The sequence below is a fragment of the Odocoileus virginianus genome, chromosome 8 (genome assembly GCF_023699985.2).
Source record: "Odocoileus virginianus isolate 20LAN1187 ecotype Illinois chromosome 8, Ovbor_1.2, whole genome shotgun sequence".
Lineage (NCBI taxonomy): Eukaryota > Metazoa > Chordata > Mammalia > Artiodactyla > Cervidae > Odocoileus > Odocoileus virginianus.
The window spans coordinates 33941278-33966849 of NC_069681.1; the positions used below are offsets into that span (position 1 = coordinate 33941278).

General features: G+C 42.2%; 1 protein-coding gene and 1 long non-coding RNA gene across 5 annotated transcripts in view; one reads left to right on the plus strand and one right to left on the minus strand.

Moving 5' to 3' along the window:
• The window catches only part of CLYBL (citramalyl-CoA lyase), a 226188-nt gene that overhangs the window by 154270 nt on the left and 46346 nt on the right, over positions 1-25572 (minus strand). The gene's annotated exons all lie outside the window — the stretch shown is intronic.
• On the plus strand, positions 1174-6425 carry LOC139036235 (uncharacterized). The gene is made up of 2 exons (XR_011488943.1): positions 1174-1375; positions 5584-6425. It is a non-coding gene; the product is annotated as an uncharacterized lncRNA (long non-coding RNA).

A 25572-nucleotide genomic window follows, 5' to 3' on the forward strand; every position in this document is an offset into this window, starting at 1 on the left:
TGGGTTGGGAAGATCCCCTGGTGAAGGAAATGACGACCTACTCTAGTGTTCTTGCCTGGGAAATCCCATGGACAGAGGAGCCCGGCAGGCTACAGTCCATAGGACTGCAAAAGAGTCAGATATGACTTAGTGACTAAACAAGAAGTAGATTTTAATTCCAGTACTTTTTTTTTCCCTAATGAACGATCAGTGTTACATGATTTTGGTGCCAGACTTTGATATGCCCCACAACTTGCTTTACATGTTTCTTAGAAAAAACTGCAAATTCTTTTTCAGAAAAAGATTTTTCAGCAGAGAGCCTGCCAATCTACACAGAATGTCAGACTTTCTCTAATGGCTATGCTGACTTGGGGACCGTTACTCTAAATGTATATTTGGAGCCTCTAAGCAAAAAAACTTCATAAAGGCTTCCTTCATCCTTTAATTACTGATGAACTAATCCCCCATATGACATGTCTCCCTCTGTGTCTGAGCTCTAACCAGCTGCTTGTATAACATTTGAAACTGTAGCAGGAACTTCTAAACATGGACAGGTTATTTTGAAAGGGAGGATTCTGGGGTGAATTCTGGATCTATGAGGGGACCGTGGCACACCCAATGCACTCCACTCTCACTGAGGGGACCAGGAAGCTGAGACAGAGGGCTTCGAGAATTTGCTGACATCTGTGCTCCTAATTTCCTGACTTCTGTCCAATTTCCTCCTGGTGCTTAACCATTTTCCTAGCCCTGAAAGGCATAAAAAGACTTTCCCACCAAGGATTTCTTTCCCCAACTATTAAATCCCCCATACTGAATTAATTGATATACAAGTTTCCTTTTAACTATACCTAGTATTAATATTTAAGTCTCCGGCCTGAACCAGACCTCTCCAGCTAGTGGGAAAGGCACTGATGTCCTTTCCCAGTACATACGCAGGAGAACAACTCTTAAAATGTGTTTAATTACAGGGAGCCCCTCACAGCATGGAACCAGAGCACTGGGATCTCAGAAAGCAATTTTCCATTTAGTCAGTGCTCCTCAGCTAATTTAAAAAAAAACCAAACAGGCCAGCAATCTGGATAAGGAAACAATGCACACTCTACGTGTTACAACCCAGGTAAAGGTACATGTGAGCCTGAGTGGAGTGAGAGCCGCAGGAACCTAAAGGTGAAAAACAGCTCTTTATAGCAGTGGCCCTGACGGATGGGGACGTGCCTGGATGGCGAATGACACGCCGCCCTCTCACTTCCTGACTGAGACACGCGAACACTCCGGCCATCTGTTGTATCTGCAGAGATCCCCAACTCAGAGGAGGAGAAGAGAAACACGCTTCAGTTGCAGCTGGAACACACATGCTTGCCAGTGACATGGGCTCTTGGCACAGCCAGGATTTCAGGTTTGAGCCCTCAATGACTGGTTACTTTCCCCCCTCCTCTTCTGTTTAATCAGGTTCCCTGGGTCTTTGCAGGAATCTGTCTGGGGAGTGAGAGAGAGATAAGGGAGGGAGGGTACAGAGCAGCCACTGGCTTTCCAAGAGCTCAGTTCTCCTCTGACTATTGAAATGTCTCACGGAGGAAGGAAGGAGGTCCCAGAGACCTGGTGCAGGTTGCGCCCACCATAAATCCCGCTCAGCTTCCTTCCATTTACAGTTTATTGCATTAACATTTCTTTTGTGCTGGCTTCTGCTGGGAAGCTATTGTAAATTTGGGCAATTACAACTTTGGTTCCATCCGTCCCTCCCCTCCTTGGTAGGCACTGGAACATCAAAGGTGGCCGGTTCAGCAGAGGTTGGCCCTGTCTCTTAAATCCAACCTGAAATAGATGTTATTAGGAAGAGCAGGCTCTGGACAAAAGGTAGCAGGATGAATCATAAAGATGCTGCTCTGACCTTCTAAGAAAGTCTTAAAATAAGCTTTCTTAAACCCTGGGCACAAGCTGCCAAGTCAAAGCCTGGGCAGGCACTGGAGGGCCTCCTTGTCCAAATCCTCATAAAGCAGATGCATGAGTCGTGTCAGACAGGCACGGGCCCCCGAATGGCAAGGTTCTAGCAGCCCGGCCTCTGCTTGCGCCTCAGCGGTGCTTAAAATAATTTCTCTTTCAAAGCATCTGCGTAAGCCAGAGTGGGTCCCCACGGCTGCTGTGCGGCTGAGGCAGCCTGGAGGAAGCCCAAGACCCTGGTGAGGGCCCCAGCAGATAAGGAGGGTCAGTAAGCAGCTGGGAAGCTTGACGGACAATAGGGAGCTGCTTCCATTCCTGACAAGCTGTCACTTGTTACAGGGAAGAGAGAGAGTAAGTGTGTGCGTCTCAGGGGTGCTGGGGATTTCACTAGCCAGCTACAATCTCAAGAACTTTCTGAGAACCTACTGGGTCCCATGGTGCGTACTGAGCTGGGGGGAGTGGGGTTCAAGGATGAACAGCAACAACCCTTGTCTCAAGAAACTTAAAAGCCAGTGGAAGCTGCAGGCCTGATGATACTGACTATTAAGTTGCTTCCTAATGAGTTTCATAACATAGGCACAAAATGCCATGCATTCTAGTTCTTCAACATGTTAAAAACAGAGTCATTATATGACCCAGCAATTTTACTCATAGGTCTACCCAAGAGATATGAAAACATATGTCCACAACGTACATGAATGTTCACAGCAGCATTATTCATAATAGCCAAAAAGTAGAAATAACACACATGTCTATGATGCATGGATGGATAAAGTGCAGTATATTCCTTCAATGAGACATCATAAAAAGGAATGAAATATCAATCTATGCTACAAACAGGGAATGTAGTAGCGTTAGTTGCTCAGTCATGTCAGAGTCGTGACCCCATGAACCATAGCCTGCCAGACCCCTCTGTCCATGGGATTCTCCAGGCAAGAATACTGGAGTGGATTGCTACTTCCTTCTCCAGGGGCTCTTCCCAACCCAGGGAAGGTCTCCCACATTGCAGGCAGATTCTTTACTGTCTGAGCCCCCAGGGAAGCCCCGCAACAGGGATGAACCTTGAAAATATTACGATAGAGAGAAAGCAGCCGGACACGAAAGGGCACAACCACACAATTATATGAAATGTCCAGAACAGGCAAATCTAAAGGTTGGGAAAATGGATCCAGGGATCCTCAGGGAAGGGAAGAGGGAAATCTGACAGCTGATGGGTATAGGGTTTCTTCTCCGGCGAGGAAAACATTCTGGGATTAAGCAGCACTGATCATTGCACAACTTTGTGAATACAGTAAGAAACTGATTCATACATGTTAAGAGAGTGAATTTTATGGTATTTGAATGATATCTCAATAAAACTTCCCTCGTGGCTCAGACAGTAAAGAACCCACCTGCAATGCAGGAGACCCAGGTTCAATCCTTGGGTCTGAAAGATACCCTGGAAAAAGGAATGGCTACCCACTTCCAGTATTCTTGCCTGGAGAACCCGTGGACAGAGGAGCCTGGGTAGGCTAAAATCCAAAGGGTCACAGAGAGTTGGACATGACGGAGAGACTAACACATTCATTTTCAGTTAAACTTATTCTTTATTTTTTGGCTGCAGCACATAGCTTATGGGATCTTAGTTCCCCGACCAGGAATTGACCCCAGGCCCTCAGCAGTGAAGGCACAGAGGCCTAACCACTGGACCACCAGGGAACTCCCAAACCTTACTTTAAAATGCTATGGGAGTTTAGGGCTGGGAGTAACGTGACTAAGGGAAAAGGACTGTTACATATGCCACCTCTGCTTGTATTAAGAACACAGTATGGATCCTAAGCACTTTCCTAACAGGAAAGCATGAATGAAGGAAGAGAACAGGTTACTGGATTCATTGCTCACTTGGATACCTCCTGGTTTGAAGAATGGACACTGAGTTTCTACTTTCTGGATTATTGTTTTTGTGATACAGTCCGTAGAAATAACATTCTAAAAACACAAAGATTTAGAGCGCTCTGTGCCGTGTGAGTTTCAGGTTTTGAGGATTCTAGAAACTCCTGTTCTGTGCTCCCACCACCCTCCAGGATCTGTTTTCACCATCATGTGGAGCAGCTGATATTTATTTGTCTTTTAAGCAATTTGGGGGCAGTAACTATCCCTTTCATCCCTACTGCCAGCAGTATGTACAATAGAGGGGACTCAACAAGTGATCGTGGAAGAAGGAAGGAAGGCTGAAGGGAGGGCGGGCAGGGTCATTAGTTGCTCATAATGAGCTTATAGTCTAATTCCTCAGGCTTTCTTATTTGTCCATTTTCTTATCAGGAGGTGTTATCACACTAAAAAATTCTGGTACTCTCATGCTGTTTTTGGATGTCAAAAGCAGTCAAACAGCAGCAGTTTCCTATGGTCCCGTCACAAGAAACAGTGCCATTTCAGTCCTACTTCATTGCACAGAATGTGTCTTGAACTCGGGCTCTGGGAGCTCCTTGGGGAGCCCAACCGAGAGGCAAGGGGAGGTTCTCTGATCCCCTCCTTCCTGGTGCTGTTCTTGCTGCATCCTGACTCTGCGACCCCATGACTGAAGCCCACCAGGTTCCCCCGTCTTCCTCTGTCCCCTGGAGTTTGCCCTACTACCTCCTCCAAAAAACAAACCAGAGGCTCGATACTGAGTTGGTTTGAACTAAAGACCTAAAGACACGTGTCTAAAAATTAGTTTGCACAGTTTATTTACAACTCTAGACCAACTTGGTTATTCACTAAGAAAATGACCTTCAGGTCAAGAAAATAAGGAGTAATGCTTAAGCTCTTTGCTCTCTGTTCAGCTGAAAACCATAATGCTGACAAATTTTCAAGCTATCTACCAACAGGGGCATCTAAGGAGAGGCATCTGTAGGAGAGACAGCCATGCTAGAAATTCTGTATGGGGTGGTGACAGGCGTTAGAAACTCGAAGCAGTAATCCAAGGGTTAATCAGGAGAGAGACTGAATCCAGAAAGTGCTTATTAACCCAAGCTTTTCAGTACTGTCTATACCACCCTGCTGCCTCTAACCAAACAGGACACTAGGTCTCAGGATGACAGAAATCTTTTGTTGAAGTAGGAGGCTGACAGCTATCTGTGAGGAGGGTTTTTTGTTTATTTGTTTGTTATTCAAATAACTTTCCCCCCTGAAGAAATTCAAAAGGAAAATGTCAGAAGTCTGTGATTAATGATTTTTAAAAATAGATGGGATTTCCACACCCCACCCCCATTGAGCTGAAAAGTATGTATGGAGAAGGAATCCACCTCATTAAATGGTAAATCCTCATATGTAAGTTTGATATTGATTCTTTCAAAGGAGTTGTGCTTGCAAGTCAGATGAGTGACAGGAGGGTGTGTCTAAGCATCAGCATTCTCTGAAGGGCAGCTGCTCAGGGACGTTGTCAGAGAGTAATGACAAGCAGAACTGGAACTCTGATGATCAACTGGTGATGGGGAAGCCACCCAGTCCTGTCTTCTCCTCCAAGCTGTGCATTATTAATGTGCTTCCTAAAATACCTTCATAATAACTTTTTAAAATACGTGCTGTGGGGAAGGCTGGGGTGGCCAGGGAAGGTGGTCACAGGGGGTAGGGGGTTGGAGACAAGGGGTAGATTCCAGAAAGGAAAAACCTACACTAAAAACTACCTTCTTTGAATTTTTTTTAAAGGTTCCTTTTAATCAGCTCTTAAAGCAAAGACAGAAGCTGAAAACATTCCATGTAAATGAACAGCAAAGGACTCCAAATGCTTAGCAGACCAGAACACCGGAAAGAGCTCGCTTGGTACCGCCAGGCATGACCAGCTTTAGTGGATTTAACAATAAAAAAGAAGATGGCGCCAAATAACCAAACTACATGGGACCTGCCCTTCCAGCAAGAAAAGTGGGTAACACTTTCCACTGGGGGATGCGGGAGAGGTCTAGGGAGATAAACTCTACTTAACACAACAATGTGGCTAGCATTTAGGCCGCATGCAAATTTCATCTGCAGAGCTTGCAAATGGAATGCAATTTACTGCTCAAAGGATGTAACCTATTTGAGTTAGAGAGCTAGTTAATAAAACCTTCTAGAAAAGAATGCAGAGTTAATCGCCATCCATCTCCTGGGCTATTTCAACTTGGCTCTTTTTATTTGCTGTTAAGCAAAATTCTAAATATTTTTACAGCGAATCATGTTTCGATATCCTAAGAAAAGACAAGTTAGGTTTTGGTCCTTTTAATAAAACCCTTGATAAGTTTAAGCTGCTTTTCTCCTCAGAACTTGTTCTGTGGTGGATAAAATTTTCAACAACTACAAAAGTTTCAAGTAGGGTCACATCTAGAAAGTGATAGTAAATAAACATAACCACTCATAAATGGTGCTAGATCTTTTTGCATTACCAAAGTTGAAATAATTGAGTACAGTCTTCAAAAAGCGTTCACTTGCAGATATAGTTGGCACATGGGATGTAAACCCTACTGCTTCCTTGCTGTGAATAATGGAATTAAAGATAGAAATTATTTTTATCTCCAGTTTTCCTCCTGACTTTTTCTTCCCCTGAAGCATGCCTGCACGAAATAATTTTTGTTTTTCACTGGTAATAAGAGAAGTTTGCGCCAGACTATTCCTTTGGGACAACCTGTCAATGATTGCAAGGATCCAATTCAAAACTTCCTGCAAATGGTGCACTCACGGCTGATTCTTGGTTCTGTTTCCCCCTGAAGCTGGCTGAAGGAAAGCACGGTGCGTCTTCATCCTGTCTTGGTATATGTGCTTCTGAATTCTGAAATTGAGAATGAACCTTATCCACTTTTCAACAACTAGGCTTAAAATGTCAAAGACTTGATAAGTCGTTGAGTAGGACAAGATACTTGATGAATTTGTATTAAGCCCTAAGGGCTGGATGCTAAGATCACCTACACTTCAGTCAGAGTGTTGAGTTCAGCCAGCCACTTGCTAAGGGTGCGAGGGGCAGTGCTTGGGGTGTGAGGCTTACTTTATGGAGCATCCTTCAACACCTGAGTGGGCAGACCTGGAAAGTGCAGGCCTTACCTTGGCCACAGTCCCAAAAGCTACATCTGCACCACTGGCTTTTGTCAGGATGAATGATGGCGTTGAGACATTTTAGGAAAGCAACCCAGTTGCCAAAATATAACTGCCAAAATATTTGGAATAATGTAATTTAGCACTTTAATGTCATTTTACTTCCTGAGTTTACAAATAAGGAAAAACTTGCCTCTGGCCATTATAGCTTTTTTTTTGGCTTTGTGCTTTACTTTCCAGCATCAGCTATTTTCACTATACTCCATCCCATATTGAAGCTGGAAGAGATACTTATTGAGCACATTTCTTCTCTCTTTATGTCACCACTTCCTCATTCTCAGTTCACTTGTTATTCTCCTGGTAATGCTGAGTCTGTATGCTTAAAAAAAAATTTTTTTTTACTAAAGAAAAGCTTAAGGAATGATATCATTAGCAAATGCAAATATGCTAATTCACATAAAAAGATAAGGCTTAAAAAGTCCAACCTGTCATATGTAAAATTATTTTAATGACATATTCAAGAAGAATCTGGAGATTATGTTGCCAAGTAGGCAGTACTTCTAAGGCAATCTTACAAAGTATATGAAATCACAGACTGTAATATCCTGCAACTATTTTAATTTTAAAAGCTCAGTTTACAAATATATACCAATATTTTTCTCACTTTTAATCACTCCCCCACTGTTTTAGCATAAGAGCTAAAAAAACCTAAAACTGCCCCTTAAAACACACACAGCAAGTCTGTTACACAGATCGAGAAAACAAAAAATGTATGAAGGAAAGAATGTTTTAAATAATCTGAAACAGAGTAGCAAAAAAATGTGTGGTTTCTAGGTTTCAGCTACTATTAAAGAATTTTCCTGGGAGAATTTTACTTTAAAGCAACTCTAAATGAAAATGCATATAATTAAGGGAAAGACCATTGCTTCAAACAGATTGACTGTCTTTAACAAGTTTCTCTCTTTCTAGCTACTCAGATATGCTATATTTCCTAATTATCACCTTTTAAGGGCCATCTGGGCCCATTCCTCCCCATCAGGGGGCAATTCCATTTGCATTGTTCCTGGGTTTAGTCATGATCAAGTAGTCTGGTGGTAAAGTTCATTAGAAATCAGAACAGAAGCAATCAACCCAACACAGTAAAGCAAGTATCTGATGCTTAGGCACCCACAGGAGAGACGCAAGCCCTCCCGACCTATTCTCACATAGCTAACAGGTCTGCCATGTGCATTTTACCAATTGCTTAAAGAAACATTCAGCTAGTCCCTGGCCAGGTATGTAATGAAAATTTGATTAAGCCTCCTCACACTGCAAAATATTTCTCAATTAAAGCAACATAACGATGGTCCCTCATGTCTTCTGGTTCCAAAGTCTATTAAAAACCCTTTAATGATTCCCTCATTTAGCCTACCATTCACAAGCAGTATACCACTTCCTTCCTGTAGAGAACACACAAGAATTATCCTAATTGTGTTTTCTGTGAAACCAATGTGCATTGCAGAGAAGGCGTATCCAACCCACAGACCGACACTGACGGGTATGGGTTCCAAAGACATTCCCTTTTGTCCTTCAACGGATCACTCTATACATTCACACATTCCTTACAAACGTGTTTGTGTGCCAAAGGGAAGCTTGGCCCCTGGATGTGCTAGATGGTTAGGCAGCTGCCCTACAGCAGGGCTGACTGCAAATGGCGTGGCTAATTCAAGGCAGCCACATACAAGGGTTCCCGCTTCATACCTCGTAAGGTTAGATACATAAAACCCAGGAAATAGTTACTGCTTCATCTTGCAGTTTCTGAGCCTGGCTTGCAATGGCCATCTTAATCTGAAATGCCAGCCTATTGAGATCGAGAAGGGGCGCTCCCTGCTGAGACCCAGAGCCTCATCCAGCTACACCTTAGTCTTGCAAATGAAGACAGCTGCAGCAGGCCCTAATCTATGCAAGGCAGGTGTAGCCCTGGGGCACTCCAAAAGTGACCCTAGGAGCTCTTAGGGCTGTGAAGTTAAGAAGTTACTGTTATAAAAAGGCTTATTTCATAGCCTCTCATTATCGAGGTTACTATGCTTTTTAAAAGAACAATGGTTTATTTCCTCCCATTTGTACCTTGGTTTTCTCCTCTGCCGTTCTGAAATTCCCTTATTCAGACAGTCCCTGATTCTGACTCCAGCTGGGACACTGCAAATCGGTGGCCTCGCTCATGCCTAAACCATGCTACTCATTCAATGGGCTTTGTTGAAAAATTGGTTCTACATCAAGTTCCCCCATTTTAAAAAACCCACCCTAAAGTCTACTCTTCATAGATTAGTAGAGATTTCAGGAGAAAAGTATGCCCTGTAGGATCTTTCTGAGGTCTGATTCGTAAATAAAAATAATTCAATATTGCTTCGTAAAAAGAATCTACAGCAAAACATAGCATCACTGAAACGGAGCCAACAATAATTAACTCAAGAAGGAATCACTGAGCCCCCTTCCCTCTCTCACCCTCCCCTCTCTCTCTTTCTCTCAATGTGTTAAAACAAACATATCTGTCTCAGAAGCCAGCTCCTGGTCTCCAGCGTCCTCCCAAGGCTGAGGAAACAGAATGGCAGGGGTGCTTCTGCCCTGAGAGGGCCTGGGGTGCGCCTGGAGAGGACTTGGCTGGGTCACCAGCAAGGCCGCCACCTGCGGCTGGGCCAGGCCCCTGAGCTGAGCCTGCGTGGAGGGTCCCCGGCAGAAAAGGAGACTCGGCAAACCTTAAACCTCTGGGAAGACCCTTGCTCGCCACCCCCATTCTGAAGGACTGAAGTTTTGCTCAGATGATGCTTAAGTCACGTAGGTGTCACCAGTAGAGGCTGATGAAAACCCAAAACCTTACACATGATTACTATACTGAAACCTTGTCATCAAATGTCATTTTTAATAGTGTCACTTTGAGGCATACTTTGGCTTTCCAGGTGGCTCAGTGGTAAAGAATATGCCTGCCAATGCAGGGGACGCAGATGTGGGTTCGATCCCTGGGTCGGGAAGATCCCATGGAGGAGGAAATGGCAACCCACTCCAATATGCTTGCCCGGAAGATCCCATGGACTGAGGAGAAAGGCAGGCTACAGTCCATGGGGTCCCAAAGAGTTGGATATGACTTAGCAACTAAACCACAATAACAAAGGCATACTTTTAAAATCTGGGAGCTCATACGTGAATTTTGAAGTAAAAATGATAAATATTTTTAAACACTAGCATTTTCTTGAAGAATTATTTTACAATTTTTTAAAATCAGTTCTCTTTTAGTTTTCTACCCTTCACTTTAGGAATACACATAATAGGCTCCCCCCACCCCCACCAATTCCTATAGAACTGTTGAGTCTTTATAAAAGTATAAAATTTGAAACAAGTGCAGAAAGCCTGTAAATGTGCCAGAAATACTGGGCTACACTTCCACACCCATTACCTCTAACAATTTCACAAGAAGGGGCACATTTTCATGAGTTGTCTGATGTTTTAGCAACAAGACTCCTATGGGCTTTAATGGAAGTCACACAGCTAAAACTCCATGCACCACTTTGAAAATTTAAGAGTAATTGCTAAGTCCCCCTTAGAGGGTCATAGAAATATTAAAAACCAAAGTATTTTGCTAAGAACTCCAATTATGCCTGAAGGCTTACATCAGATTTTATAAAATGATTGGTCACATATATAATGTACTCTAATGCTGTTTTATTGGCTGGTTGTTTTCTTTATAAAAGAGGGTCTTTGTGAAGTCCTGTCTGAAAGGGAACATACAATACGGTGAACTGCCGATCTGGGGTTCACTTAAACCCATGGCTCAGTCTTACAGGGGAGGGATGTGTGAGAAATAAATGGACTTAGGAACATTTTACCTTGTTATTTATAGACCCAGAAGGGCTCGTTTAGCTCACTGTTCCATCAGGCTGATAGATTTTTAAGAAATATATTAAACTTTGAACAAAACCAGTCTGCTACCCTGGTGGATATTCATGTCCAGAATCTGTTTTGACTGAGTCGGTGCAACTGACCCTCCACATGTGACGCGGTGGCAGCCTTTGTCTGAGGACCCCTGTCGTAAGGAGAACTTCTGACCTCTTTCTGGAATCATGCATAAGAAGTTTTATTAATTTGAGGGAAGAATCCAACATTTCTATTTAAGTAATTTCAAACTAACAGAAAAGCTGCAAGCATAGCACCAAAAAACTCCTGAATACCCCTTACCAGATTCACCAAGTGTTAACATTTCGCCACAATTGCTTTATCATGACTTCCTCTCTCTATTGATTGATGTTCCTGTATGATACGTATACTTATATTTTATTTTGAGCCATTTGTAGGTTGTATTCATTGTGTCCCGTTACCCCTAAATACTCCCCCAAATCAAGGACACTCTCCTACACAATCACACCACAAAGTTCAAAATCAAGACCATCACTGGTACTGTGCTGTTATCTATTCCATAGACATGATTTAAATCTCATAAACTGTCCCAATAATGTAATTTATGTCCATTTTTTCTCTGGCCCATGACCCAATCTCAAATCTGTCACTGCATGTACTTTTCACACCTCTTTAGACTCATTAAACTCTTTAAACTCATTAAACTTCTTAAAGATTACTCACAGGATCTCTTTGGTAGTACAGTGGATAAGAATCCACCTGCCAATGAAGGGGACATGGGTTTGATCCCTGGTCTGGGAAGATTTCACAAGCCATGGAACAACTAAGCCTGTGTTCCACAACTACTGAGCTCGTTCTCTAGAGCCCATGAGCTACAACTACCGAGCCCAAGAGCCACAACTACTGAAGCCTGTACGCCTAGAGCCTGTGCTCCACAAGAGAAGCCACCGCAATGAGAATCCTGTACACTGCAACCAGAGAGAGCCCATGTGCAGCAACAAACACCCAGCGAAGCCAGAAATAAACAAACCTTTAAAAAAACTGTGGTATCAGATATTGTCTTGTACATGTGCGAAGGAAGACACTACTTTTAAAGAATGCCTTCTGTTTGTTGTTGTAGGCATTGCCATATTGATATGCTCCCATTAGAGGCCAACTTCTAGCTGCCACTATCCATAAAAACATTAGCCAGTGAAAGCCACTATATACCATTTTGATTTCCGTCACAGTCCTGAATGCAAAAGTTTCCCGAACGAATATTGAAAACTGCAGATTGAGCATCCTAAATTTTTATATTAAATATTGTCCCAGGAATCAAACATGGGCATTTAGATACTGTTATTTAAATTCTAAATATGTGCACTGGAGAATAATACACTTTAGGATGCCATTTCACACACCAGGACTTGACGGGTCAAATATTTTCTCCGAATGAAGTTGAACAGATTCCTGAAAATCTGAAGGCAGTTGCTGAATGTTGTATATAATCAATGGCTAGAGCAATCTGTCTTTAGAACATTTCTTTCCATTTCGAACAGACACCTCCTTCTCCGTATCTTCCTCCCATTTTGTAAGCAGTAGAATTATGGTTCATATAAAATGGGTTGTGGTTACTCATTACGTGACACCTGGACAGATGGGCCCTTTGCAGATACAACGGGTCTGCGCTTCACTACCACACCCACCCACACACAGTTACTCAGATCCCCATCTGAGGAGCTCTAAGAGTGACTCAAAAGGTAAACAGAAAGTCCCAGCACAGTGAACATCTGAGTTCCGCGCCGGTAAACAGATTCTTCACTCAGATCCTCCAAGTGAGGAAGGTGTAAGTAGAATGAATACTCCAAAAGGCCACATTGTTAAAGCGGAGTTCTGGGACATTAAAGAGCACTTCTTGAGGCTCCCCCCAAAATGCAGTCTCCCCTTTAAAACAGGTACCCAGGGCAGAGTTGAATTAGCTGTACAGTTTAGGTCACAAAGCTTTTTTCTAAAGGTGCAGCATATTAGCAGTACAAACAGGTTTAAACATTCTGAATGAGAAAACCCAATCACTGCAGACAGACTTGGTTTTTCACTGCCTGGAGCAAGGACCAGCATTTGGTCAGTCCTCATTAGATGTGTGGTGAGTGAATGAACGCTGGGAGAATTATCTTGTACTTTCTGTTTTTAAAGAGTTAACCTACATAAAAATATCAGGAGAGTGAAATATTTCACAGTAACCTTACTGCCTACTTCTTTAATTATACAAAAGATGACTGTAACAAACCTGCTCCTAAAACAAAAAAAGGATAATAATATTTTCCTAATTTTGGTTTGGTCGCAGAAAAGGCAAATTGGTGCATAATTAGCAGTTTGTTGGTGCAAATTTATCTACATCTTTTAATTGGTGTTAATTAGATTAGGACTAAAATTTCTTTAATCCTTTATCTTGCCTTTTTTGATGCAAACTAATTTTCTCAGCTGGATGTCAAAGTTTCCCATTAATTACACTTTTCTAACTGGAGCTTCTTCAACCACAAAGACTCAAACGTACAGAATGACGGCAGTTTTCAGAAGGCCTAGGGACCAACCTTTTGGAGAAAAGAAGGAACAGTGAGAACTGACACTTTGGAGATAAGCAGTGAACCCACCCAAATGCACTGGGGAAGCAAGGCTTCCACAGTTAGCAGATCCTGGCCTGTCTGAGAGGAGCCTCCAGCATTTGGTGGTTGTAAATGACATCCTGTGATGTGAGTCTGCCACACAAAGTAGGTGTTAGAGCAGCACAACAGGGACAAAATGCGTAGCCTTACAGTGAAGAAGATCATCTATTGTAAATGCCAAGAATAACAACACGCTGCCTTTTATGGCTACCTAGGAGCCATTCCGAATACTGGTAGACCCGTCCGATGCAAAACAAACGCAAAGGTATACCATCTTAGATGAAGTTCCCCATTTCATATGGCTTCCTCCAAATATTATAACCCTTCTACCATGGCTGACATGTTAGGGGGAAAGCCACAAAATACATTCAATATCTTTTATGACAAGGTGACCCGAAATAAAACTTTATGTAGTTGAGGACTTTTGATAGCTCTTTATCCATTGCTTTCCTCTCACTACGCAGCAATGATGATTGAAACCTGATGTGTACTGCAAAAAAAGGGGCTATAAAACATTTTATGTACAAATAAAACAGTAGCCATTAAGTTCTGGTATGATGTCTGAGTAGATATTCAGCATGAAAACATGATAAAACAATTGTAAATCGGTTGTGATCAAATGTAATTACAATGACTTGTCTCCAGTGAATGACATGAGCTAAACACAGTCACAGACTTCTCCAAAATTACTTTGGGCAAAGAACCAAGAGAACACTATATCCTTTCTTCACTAAAGTCATTTTGCCAAATAAATCACAAGCACACACGCTTTAATAACCACGGCCAAAAAAGCACTTGGGAACTCATTATGGAAATGTTTAAAACCATGTACACACACACGTGCACACACACACATGCAATCATATTTGATAAAACTCTTTCATATGAATATAAGTCCACTGAAAATGCCACATGTTTGAGATTTTTAACTGGTGCTCCCCAGAAGTAAATCCATGGATTGATAGGCAATTTACGAGTCTTTTTTTCTCTCCTCAAAGTCAATGCACTTGGCTGCCTTTCCTGTCATCTTTATTTTGAAGATGCTGTAAGAAGATCTACTTGAAGATTTTTATGCAGCTGAAAGTAATGACCTAGATTCTGGAAGTAACCATAATTTTTCAGTAAGTCAACGCAGGTAAACCCTCTCCCTCACTATCTACCTTTTCTGATGTGGCTTACTACAGTTTTATGTTCCAAAACAGAACAAAGAAAAATATCTATTCATTGAGCACTGCAGTAACTCAAAGTAATTGTTGTTTGAAAAGCTCTGGGAACTTAGGACCAGGAAAAGAAAGAGATGCATTCCAGGTCCTCCTTTTTAGCCCTGTCTCATTTCTTGACCTTGAACCCTGAAATGTGGCAGTATCAATACAGGCTAAATATTAGTGTTAGTAGGAAAGTAGAAATTTAATTCTACTCCTAAGAACATACCCCAGAAAACACATGTCCACATAAACACTTGTATTCAAAAAGTCATAGCAGTATTACTCACAACAGTCAAAAAGTAGAAACAACCCAAGTGTCCATCAGCTGATAAATGGTATTTACAATATGGTCTATCCACGCAATGGAATATTTTTTAGCCATAAAAAGAAATAGTCAATACTAATACATGCTAGAACACAGACGAACCTTGAAAACCTTATGCTGAGGGTAAGAACCCACTCACAAAAGACCCTATTACATGATTCCACCTATATGAAATATCCAGAAAAAGCAAATCTATAGAAACAGAAAATAAATGTGTAGATGGCTAGGACTGAGGGTCAAAGAGGCAATGACCACTAATAGGTATAAACTTTCTTTCTGGGGTGATGAAAATGTTTTAAAATTGACTGGGGTGATGGTTGTACAACTCTGTAAATAAACTAAAGGCCACTGAACTGTGCACTTTGAGTGGACAAATTGTACGGCATGTAAGTTATAGTTCAATAAAGCTGTTAGGTGTGTGTTAGTCGCTCAGTCATGTCCAACTCTTTGTGACCCCATGGACTGTAGCCCGCCAGGTTCCTCCGTCCACGGGATTTTCTAGGCAAGAATACTGGAGTGGGTTGCAATTCCCTTCTGCATGGGATCTTCCCGACCCAGGGATCAAACCCGGGTCTCCTGGATTGCAGACGGACTCTTTACCATCTGAGCCAGCAGGGAGGTTATACAAATATTTTTAAAGCAGAGATCATGACATTTCTGGGTCCCTTTGACATGTGTTTCAAAAGCAGCTCTGGGGTCAAGCATCAACATTGATGAGTGCTCCAAAAACACTTTTATTTAAACTTTCTCCTGAAGAAAACTACGAAAAACCCATATTTCCTCCAAATCTGCTCCAAAGAGACTACCAGTTACCACCGCACCCCCAACCCCCCCACCAAGTTGCCAAATTCAGTAAGTAGCCAATTCTCAGTTCCCAAGTAGCATCTGGCACAACCCCCACCTCCACCCCCTCGTGCTACACTGTTCTACTTGATTTCCAGGACACCTTCTCCTCAGTTATCATTCTCTCTCCTGCTTCCCTCTCACCTCCCGCATCCTGCCCTTTAATGTTGGAGTGTGTTGCTGGGTCTGGAGCCTTGCACTCACTGCCGCCCGGTCTTACTGCTTTAAATCCCACGTCTATGCTAGCAACGTGTACAGGCCGATCTTCAGTCCAGGCCTCGTTCTAAACGCCTGACCTATATATTCAACTGCTGAGTTGGCATCTCCATTTTGACTTTAATTGCTGCTGTTGTTCAGTTGCCCAGTCATGTCCGACTCTCTGTGACCCCATGAACAGTAGCCTACCAGGCTCCTCCATCCATGGGATTTTCCAGGCAAGAGTCCTGGAGTGGGCTGCCATTTCCTTCTCCAGAGGATATTCCCAACCCAGGGATTGAACCCAGGTCTCCTGCATTGCAGACAGACGCTTTACCGTCTGAGCCACCGGGAAGCATAGCAGATAATCTCAAATTCAACATGTCCAAAGCTAAACTCTGATCTCTCCCCTCTCCCTGTCCCCAAACCCAAGAAAATCATGCTATAGCCTCTCCCATCTCACTTGAGAGCAGCTTCAAACCAAAAATCTTGACAGTCATCCTTGTCACTTCTTTTATTTCCAACTGAGAAATATTCAGTCCATCAGGAGATCTTGTTGCTTCTGCTTCAGAATATATCTAAACTACCTCTCACCACTTCCCACTCCGGTTTCAGCCACCATCAGCTCTCACCTGGCTCAAGGCAGCCACCTTTGACTGGTTTCACTGCTTCTACCCTTTTTCCCTACAGTCAATCCTCACCATTGGTTCCAGAGGCATCGGCTTAAAATATGAGTCCTGTGATTTCTCGTGGGTCCAGTGGTTAAGACTCCACGCTTCCACTGCAGGGGGCACAGATTTGATTCCAGGTCAGGGAATTTGATTCCAGATCCCACAGGCCACAAGATGCAGCGAAAAAAAATAAAAATACAATAAATAAAATAAGAGTCCTACCAGGTCTCTTCTTTGTTCAACACTGCGAAGGTTTCCTCTTCACTAGAAGTAAAGGTGAAAACCCTTATGATGATCTGGCCCCTGTCACCTCTCCCCTCATTTCCTATTGCTTTTAACCCTTCTCATTCCACAAGCCTCCAGGCCTCATTGCTATCCTTGGACACACAGGACTCTTCCCTTTGCCTCGAGTGCTCTCCTCCCAAATATATGCATTTATATATAAGATACATAAGTCCCTCACCCCTTCAAGCCTTCGCTAGCATTTCATCTTCTCAGCTGGGCTTATCCTTACCACCCTATTTCATTATCATCATCATCATTATTATTTTTGGCCAAGCCTCAAGGCTTGTGGGATCCTAGCTCCCCAACCAAGGATCGAGCTCTCGCCCTTGGCAGTGAAAGCAGAGTCCCAACCACTGGATAGCCAGAGAAATCCCCTTTCCACCCTATTTTAAGTGGCAATTGGACTCCCACCTCCACTCTGACCTAGTTCCTTTGCTCTATTGCAACTTTTCTGTCACCATCTTCTAAAATTCTGCATGATTTATCTGTTTATTATCTCTGCTGTTTGTTGTTAGGCTCTAAAACATAAGTTCCAGGAGGGTGGATCTTTGTTCTGCTCACTGATGGATCTCAAGTACCTAGAACACGGTAGTTGCTCAATTCATATTTGCTGGATGACCAAATGACTGTTGAAAATCCGACCAGACCCATCAGCTGCCCATGTTTGTTTAATAGTGACTTTATGACTTAAGGGCATAAAGTTTTGTTACACAGAATTTTAAACAAAACAATAGCAGGGAAAATCCAGCTAAAGAGTTACTGCTGCTGTTTAATATTTATTAGAGCCCTAAAACATGCTAGGTAACACAGAGGAGATTCTCTCAACTCCATGAGTCTTCAATGAAATTGTGGATGATGAGATATTCACAGTTGTTTAGTTAGAACCCTGTATGGAACAACTGATTGGTTCAAGATCAAGAAAGGAGTACGACAGGGCTGTCTGCTGTCATCCTGTTTGACCTATACGCTGAGCACATCATGAGAAATGCCAGGCTGGATGAGTTACAAGCCAGAATCAAGACAGGCAGGAGAAACATCAATAATCCCAGATATGCAGATGATACACTCTAATGGCAGAAACCGAAGAGGAACTAAAGATGAGGGTGACGGAGGAGAGGGAAAGAGCCAGCTTAAGACTAAATATTAAACTAAGAACATGGCATCTGGCTCCATTACTGCAGGGCAAGTAGAAGGGGAAAAGGTGGAAGTAGTGACAGTTTTCCTCTTCTTGAGCTCCAAAATCACTGCGGACAGTGACTGCAGCCATGAAATCAGAAGATGATTGCTTCTTGGCAGGAAAGTGACAACAAACCTAGACAGTGTGTTGAAAACAGAGGTGTTACTCTGACGACAAATGTCCACATAATCAAGGCTATGGCCTTCCCAGTAGTCACATACGGTTGTGAGAGCTGAACCATAAAGAAGGCAGAATGCCAAAGAACTGATGCCTCTGAACTGTGGTGTTGGAGAAGACTCCTGACAGTCCCTTGGATTGCAAGGAGATCAAATCAGTCAATCTTAAGGGAGATCAACCTTGAATATTCACTGGAAGGACTGATGCTAAAGCTCCAGTATTTTGGTCATCTGATGTGAATAGGCGATTCACTGAAAAAGTCCCTGATGCTGGGCTAGATCGAGGGCAGAAGGAAAAGAGGGTGTCAGAGAATGAGATGGCTGGACGGCATCACCGATGCAATGAACATGAACTTGGGCAAACTCCAGGAGATGGTGGGGGACAGGGAGGCCTGGTGTGCTGTAGTCCATGGGGTTGCAAAGAGTCGGACATGACTGGGTGATTGAACAACAATAAGCAAATGGAAACTCACAGGTGAAGGAGAATAATGTAGTACATGTCTTCTAAGAGCTTGGAGCAGAGAGGAGAAAAGATTATGGAGAAGTCCATCTGATCTTTGAGGTGTTCAGAGGTGGTATTTTGGCCATGGTGCTCAGCTTGCAGGATCTCTGTTCCCTGACCAGAGATAGAACCAGAGCCCCTGGCAGAGGGAGCACTGAGTCCTAACCATTGGACTGCCAGGGAACGTCCTGTTCAGAGTTCTATGATGGTTCTTCTCCCTGCAATGATATATGAGATGGCCTTGAGATAGACAGAGGATCTGAAAATTGTCCAGGCTATAAAAGGAGAAAAGTTAGTGACCTACGCTGTTTATAACACTGGTCTTCTTGTAAGCAAAACGTGTTGTTGAGTTTAGAAAAAAAGAACACATTGATCTTACAACTTGCAATTTTAGAAATGCTATATGAAACTTTCCAATGAGACCATGGAAGCACTAGTATATCCTCAGTCAAAATTTTATATATTAAAAAACTTATCATTCTGGCATTTCCTAATTGACAAAAAACTCCCAAAGCAAAAGATGCAAAGTAGTTACTTACAGTGTGTTTGCTTTTGCTTGAGAAGGGCTCATACAGGGGCTAATAATAACATAGTTATTACCACTGATAACATTCTTAACAATAATAGCTAGCAGCTAATAATAATACAGCTCTATATTAAACAGCTATATCATCTTCTAAAAGACATGAGACAGATTCGACGCTGGAGGATCACCCAGGAGGCCTGCAGCACGTGCTCAGAGGTGACAGCTCCAGCACGCAGCAGTTCACCTTCCCTGTGTTCACAACCGCACTTCGCACAGGTGGCGCTTGGAGTTAAAATTAAAAAAAAAAAACACTAGTGACTGATGATGATTTGTACCTCTGGACCTTCAGCGTGGCTTACATCTTCTTTCCAAGCATCTTTTGTTTTTAAATGTTTTTTTAATCTTTCCTTCTTTTTTAACACAAAGAGTCCATATCCTGTCCCAAATACTAGGTCAAGAGGAGAGCAGGAATTCACCCAGGCTTCTCAGGAACCGCTGTAGTCTGTGCTGGGTAAAACCAGCCCACACATGAACATCTTTGAGTTTTACACTAGCTCTTTATAAATTTCTCAGTATATCCCACATGGCTCTTTATAATATACCTTTGGGCACACTGTGATGTTGCCCAGAAGCCTCATTTTCATACACAAATATTCAAAAAGATGAGTAGCCCCCATAGAATGTGAAGGATTGAATAAAACAATAATGCTTATCATTGTAAGTCCCAGTGTATCTGTTATGATCAGTAAACTTTGTATCCCAAATCTATCTGCACTGGATGTGGGGCCTTATTTCCCCCAACCAGGATCAAACCTGGGCCCCTGAACTGGGAGTGTGGAATCTTAACCACTGGACCACCAGGTACGTCCCCCAAATCTAAATGTATTAAATTGCTTTCATTATGACTACTACAAATACTAATTAAAATTATGACAAGCTATAATTAATAGTTACGTGGCTGAGTGCTAACCATGTGCCAGGCAATGATCTTAGTTTAGACACAGAAGTCTCATCTGATCACAGTAAAGCTATCCTCATTTTTCAAAGGAGAGAACTGACACTCAGAAAAATCAAATGACTTCTTTGGGGTCACAGAACAACAAATACAGTGACAGGATACTAACCTCTGGGGCCTATGCTCTTAAACATTAAGCTCTCCTGCCTTCAAATTAAAACCAGGAAGTGAAGGAATGTGCATTAACCACTTGGTTGCTGCTGTTGTCCAGCTGCTAAGTTGTTTCAGACTCTTTGTGACCCCACGGACTGCAGCACCCCCAAGCTTCCGTCCTTCACTATCTCCCAGAGTTTGCTCAAATTCGAGTCCACTGAGTTGGTGATGCCATCCAACCATCTCATGCTCTTTCACCTCCTTCTCCTCCTGCCCCCAATCTTTCCCAGCACTAGGGTCTTTTCCAGTGAGTCAGCTTTTTGCATCAGGTGGCCAAAGTACTGGAGCTTCAGCTTCAGTCCTTCCACTGAATATCCAGGGTTGATTTCCTTTAGGATTGACTGGTTTGGTCTCCTTGCAGTCCAAGGGACTCTCAAGAGTCTTCTCCAGCATCACACTTCAAAAACATCATCTCTTTGGTGCATGAATCACTCCAAGATCACAGTATAAATTACTGAAAGTTTGCATAGTAAGTTGCTCAGGTTTATTTGTTCAGAAGCATTTCTTGAACACTTATTATGTGCTGGCTATTCTACTAGACACTTGGAAGAACACAGCAGCCTGGAGGCTGCTGACCTGTGTGGGAATCACCCAAAGGTCAGGAAAAGCATGATTCAGAGAGGACTGCAGGCAGAAGAGGAGTCTCTCAGCGTGGCTTCCACCTACAAGCCTGGGTCTTCTCACCTACAGACAGGGCTTTCCCAATCACTTCCTAACGTAGGTGCTCTGTCTCCAGTCTCTCCCTTGCCTCCACCAAGCCCTTGAATCTACCTTGCTGACTGCCATGGATAAATCTTCCTAACATGAAATTGTACACATTCTTAGTTTGAAAATTCTTAGAGGCTCCCCCAGATCAGACCTAACTCCTCCAACTTGGTAGTCCAAAGTCCTTCATTAAATCTCCCATTCTTCACCGAGTGTGAGACTGATGGATGTCTGTTTTCAGAGCATGTGTCCAGAAATTGTGAACAAGTTATAGTTCAGGAAATAATAAAATGCCATGGGAAATTCCACATAAAATTGTTTGCATAGTGAGAACTTTCAATGCATCATTTATACGCAGGGAAATTTCTAACAGATCTTTCACTAAAATTAAATAATAGAATGAGAAAACAAGCCTATAAGGAAACTGAACAGATTGTCTAAGACAAAACTTGTCTTGCAGTTCCAGGAACTCTTTTTCTAATCCTGAGATGTGTACTGTGTGGGGTGTAGAATATTGTTTATATCTCAGTTGTAACAGCTCTTAAAAGCTAAAAATAGGGGCCTCTGTGTGGAATGAAAAGGAAAGTTTATAATATCCATGCAACTGAAGCTGGCTCTCAGTGAACTAGGAAATCTTTCAGAGGTGAAGAAAACAAAACAATAATTTTTAAACATCATCCAACTTTACACATCCTATTTGCAAACTAGGGTTCCTGGGGATATCCAACTTTGTCAAGGCTTACAACTCCCCTACCTCGCTGCTGATTCTTAAAGAATACTGTAAAAAGAGCCTGGATTTTTTGCACATGGTTAGAGAAGACTCTGGAAGGAAGTTAGAAAGGACAACTCACAGTTCTTCACAGTATCTTGAGCCCTTAATACCTCACTCTCCATTCAAAGCTGAGGCCCTGGGACTTCCCTGGTGGTCTAGTGGCTAAGACTCCAAGCTCCCAATGCAGGGGGCCTCGGTTCAGTTCCTGATCAGAGAACTAGATCCCATATGTCACAACTCAGACTTCACACATCTCAACTAAAAGAGACTGTGGGCCACAACTAAGATCCGGTTCATTAACAGTGAAGTTTTATTTTTGTTGCTCATTGTTTCATATGTATTTAGCTAGCATAATTGAAAAATGGGCTTCCCTGGTGGCTCAGAGAGTAAAAAAATCTGCTTGCAATGTGGGGAAACCCCGGTTCGATCACTGAGTCGGGAAGATCTCCTGGAGAAGGGAATGGCTACCCACACCAGTATTCTCCCTGGAGAATTCCATGGATAGAGGAGCCTGGAGGGCTACAGTCCATGGGGCTGCAAAGAATCAGATATAACTGAGTGACTAACGCTTTCACTTTTCACTGAAAAATCATGGGCAAAAGCTTTGTTTCTCAAGTGGCCACAGAATTCTACAAATTATACACACACACACATTACATTCTTATCCTTTTGTTCTGAAACAGACCAACTGCCAACTGAAATATTAGGGAGAATTTAATCTTTAGAGGAAATCAGGTGAATGTGCAAAGAGTTGACTGGTAAAACTTAAGAGAAAATGTGTGACTATTAGGAATATCTACTCTAGTCAAAAAGGTTTAAAAAAAAAAAAAGCTTTTTAGGTAATACCAAATACATTATGTGACTTCACAAAAACAATTTTGAATGTGGGCATTAATTGGTTCCTCTAAAATGTTCAATTTTATTCTGTAAAGACCGAAAGACCATCTAGGAAATTGAGGCCAACAGACATACACACAAAACTGTGTCTTACTGATCACTATCGAATCCTAAACCTATTGTAGAATTAGACGCAGGGTGGCCTCTCCAGACTTCCAGTGGCAGTGTAGCATCTATAAAAAGCAATATCCTTTAAGCAGGACTATACTTCAATCCTTTCCATAATCTGACTGTGGGTGTGAGAGAGAGAGAAGAGGAGGGGGGAGAAACAGTGACAGGTAAGATTACAGTCAATTTAAGATGAAAACAATGGATTATGTGCTCAATATTCCTCCTTCCACTCTGTTCAAAACTTACCGAGCTTCACACTCAGGGATTGACTGCATGTGGGGGGTTAGTTGCAAGTGTCAGCACTACTATATTCTGCCAGGGCAATGATTTCTGACAATCCCTGAATCCAAAAGCTTCTAATAAAACCTCCCAACGCAACTTGCTTCTCTGCTTGTTTTGGGGTCTACATGAAGGTCATTTAGCTTAGGCTGGAAACCCTCCAAGCAGAACTGGGACACGTCTTCAGCACGCAGATACTCAGTTGGGGCCCAAGACACCGAGATGCCACTTCCATGTGCTCTGCCACTCTCAAGGCTGAGACGCACGGCCTTCTAACAAGACCTCCCAAGTACAGGCAGCACCGTGTGACAAACAGGAAAACCACCGCGCAACGGCCCTGAAGATCACCAAGAACACCCTTAAAGTCAGCAGGTCACTTTAAATTTTGTCAATCTAAGTGACTTTGGGGTCCGGTGGCTTTGGGGGACAATGGAAATTTTCACATTAATGGTGTGAATTCTGTACTGTATTTTGACACCTGCTACATCTGATTCAAATGCGGGGGGGAAAAAAAAGAGTCTGCATAATGAAAAGCCATTCATTTTTCCGTTTCCTGTCTCAGCAGGAATAGAAAGCAATTCCAAGTCACTCTGCAAATATATCCAAGGTTAAAGATTTTGGAGGGAGGAGCCTGCCAGCATATCATGCCCTCAATCACTGAAGCATTTCAGTGAACTAACTGATTCAAAATAATAACTGAAGAAAGAAGGAAGAAAAACCCTGTGAGATTTGCAAAAGTTCTGGTGAAGAACAAGTTCTTTCTAGAACCATTTCAAGAGTGGCTGGTCATGTTGGACTCTATCTCTGGGGTCTGCTCCTAGATGCACCATGGTGCACCTTGGATTTGGTAAGGGTCAGACAGCTCAAAACCACCCTGGATTGGTCACAGTCAACACTCGGCCCAGGCTGGGGTCTCAGCTTCACAATGCAAGAGTTCTCTGGGTGACAATCTATTTATCTCCACCCCCTAGACCATTCTCAAATGTCCATCCCTTCTTCCCTTAATCCCCATTGCTACCACTCTCCATGTGGCCTTCTCAACCGTGCTGCCTAGAGAATGTCCTGGAGCCCATCATCATCCAGGCCTCCCGTTCCGAGTTCCTTGGAGCAGGTAGCCCTGGATACGGAAGTCTCATCTCTCTTATCCTCAACTCCTCCAAATGAAGCCTGCAGTAAATCCCTTCCCAGACATATCTTGGAAATGATTAATCTCTCAGATTAACTGAATGGGCTCAAATATAAAAATATTTTTAAAAAACAGTAGGGTCGTTAAAGAGTGACAGATTTAAGCGCCATCTGGGCTCGCTGGTCAGGGTGGCGCGAATTCCATCAAACGGCTGAACGGTGCATGATCTGGGAATCCCATCTGTTTTATCTAACATGAATCAGTCCAACGGTTTGGCCATTTTGATGTTAGAGTTGATTAAAGAAAACCCCAGACATATAATATCAATAGTTTTTTCCCCCTCTAAACTTCTAGAAGCAAATTACATGCTTGGTTATCACAATTAAAGTAAGAAAGGAAGCTTAATTTGATTCTAAGAACAGCCCTGGTGAAATTCCAAATAGCTTTTTTTTTTTTCCATAAAATGATTATTTTCCCTTTTTTTTTTTTTTTTTTTTTACGCTTTGGGACCATATGTGGAGACTTTTCTTAGGGTTATCATATGAAGTTTTTTAAAAGTTTAATTTTTTTCACTGAAAACTATATTAATAAGATTTTGGATCTTACAGAATAGCAAATGTTGAGGTCTTCTTTCTCATTTTAATTCTTCCTTCTTTGCTCCCCTCAACAAAAATATTTTTTTTGTTTTTTTTTGAAAATATTTTTAATGAAAATAACATGAAAGTACTATAACAAAAAAGTAGTCAGGAATATCGCTTAGACAATTTTAATTTTTCTTAAGAAAATTTTTTTTAACAAGTAATGTTTTCCTAGTTTTTATAAATTGCTTTTAACCTTGCACTTCAGATTGCTTGCCTGTCTTGCTGTGCTATATATAATAGTTCTTAGAAACACAAATCAGATTTTGCTGCCCAATAACATAGTTGTTTCTGAACAGTAGCAATAAACGTCTCAAAATAAATATTCTGAATACCTAGTCTTTAACAAGCAGGGGAAAATATTATTATTAAGAGTAAATATATTTTGTCTGTTTTGAGATAAGAAAGAATTTATAGTCAACTACAAATCAGACTATCCTTTAATGGGAAAACACTATTCTGCTATGATGTTGTGATTATAATTTTTATCTTTAAAAATATGAGG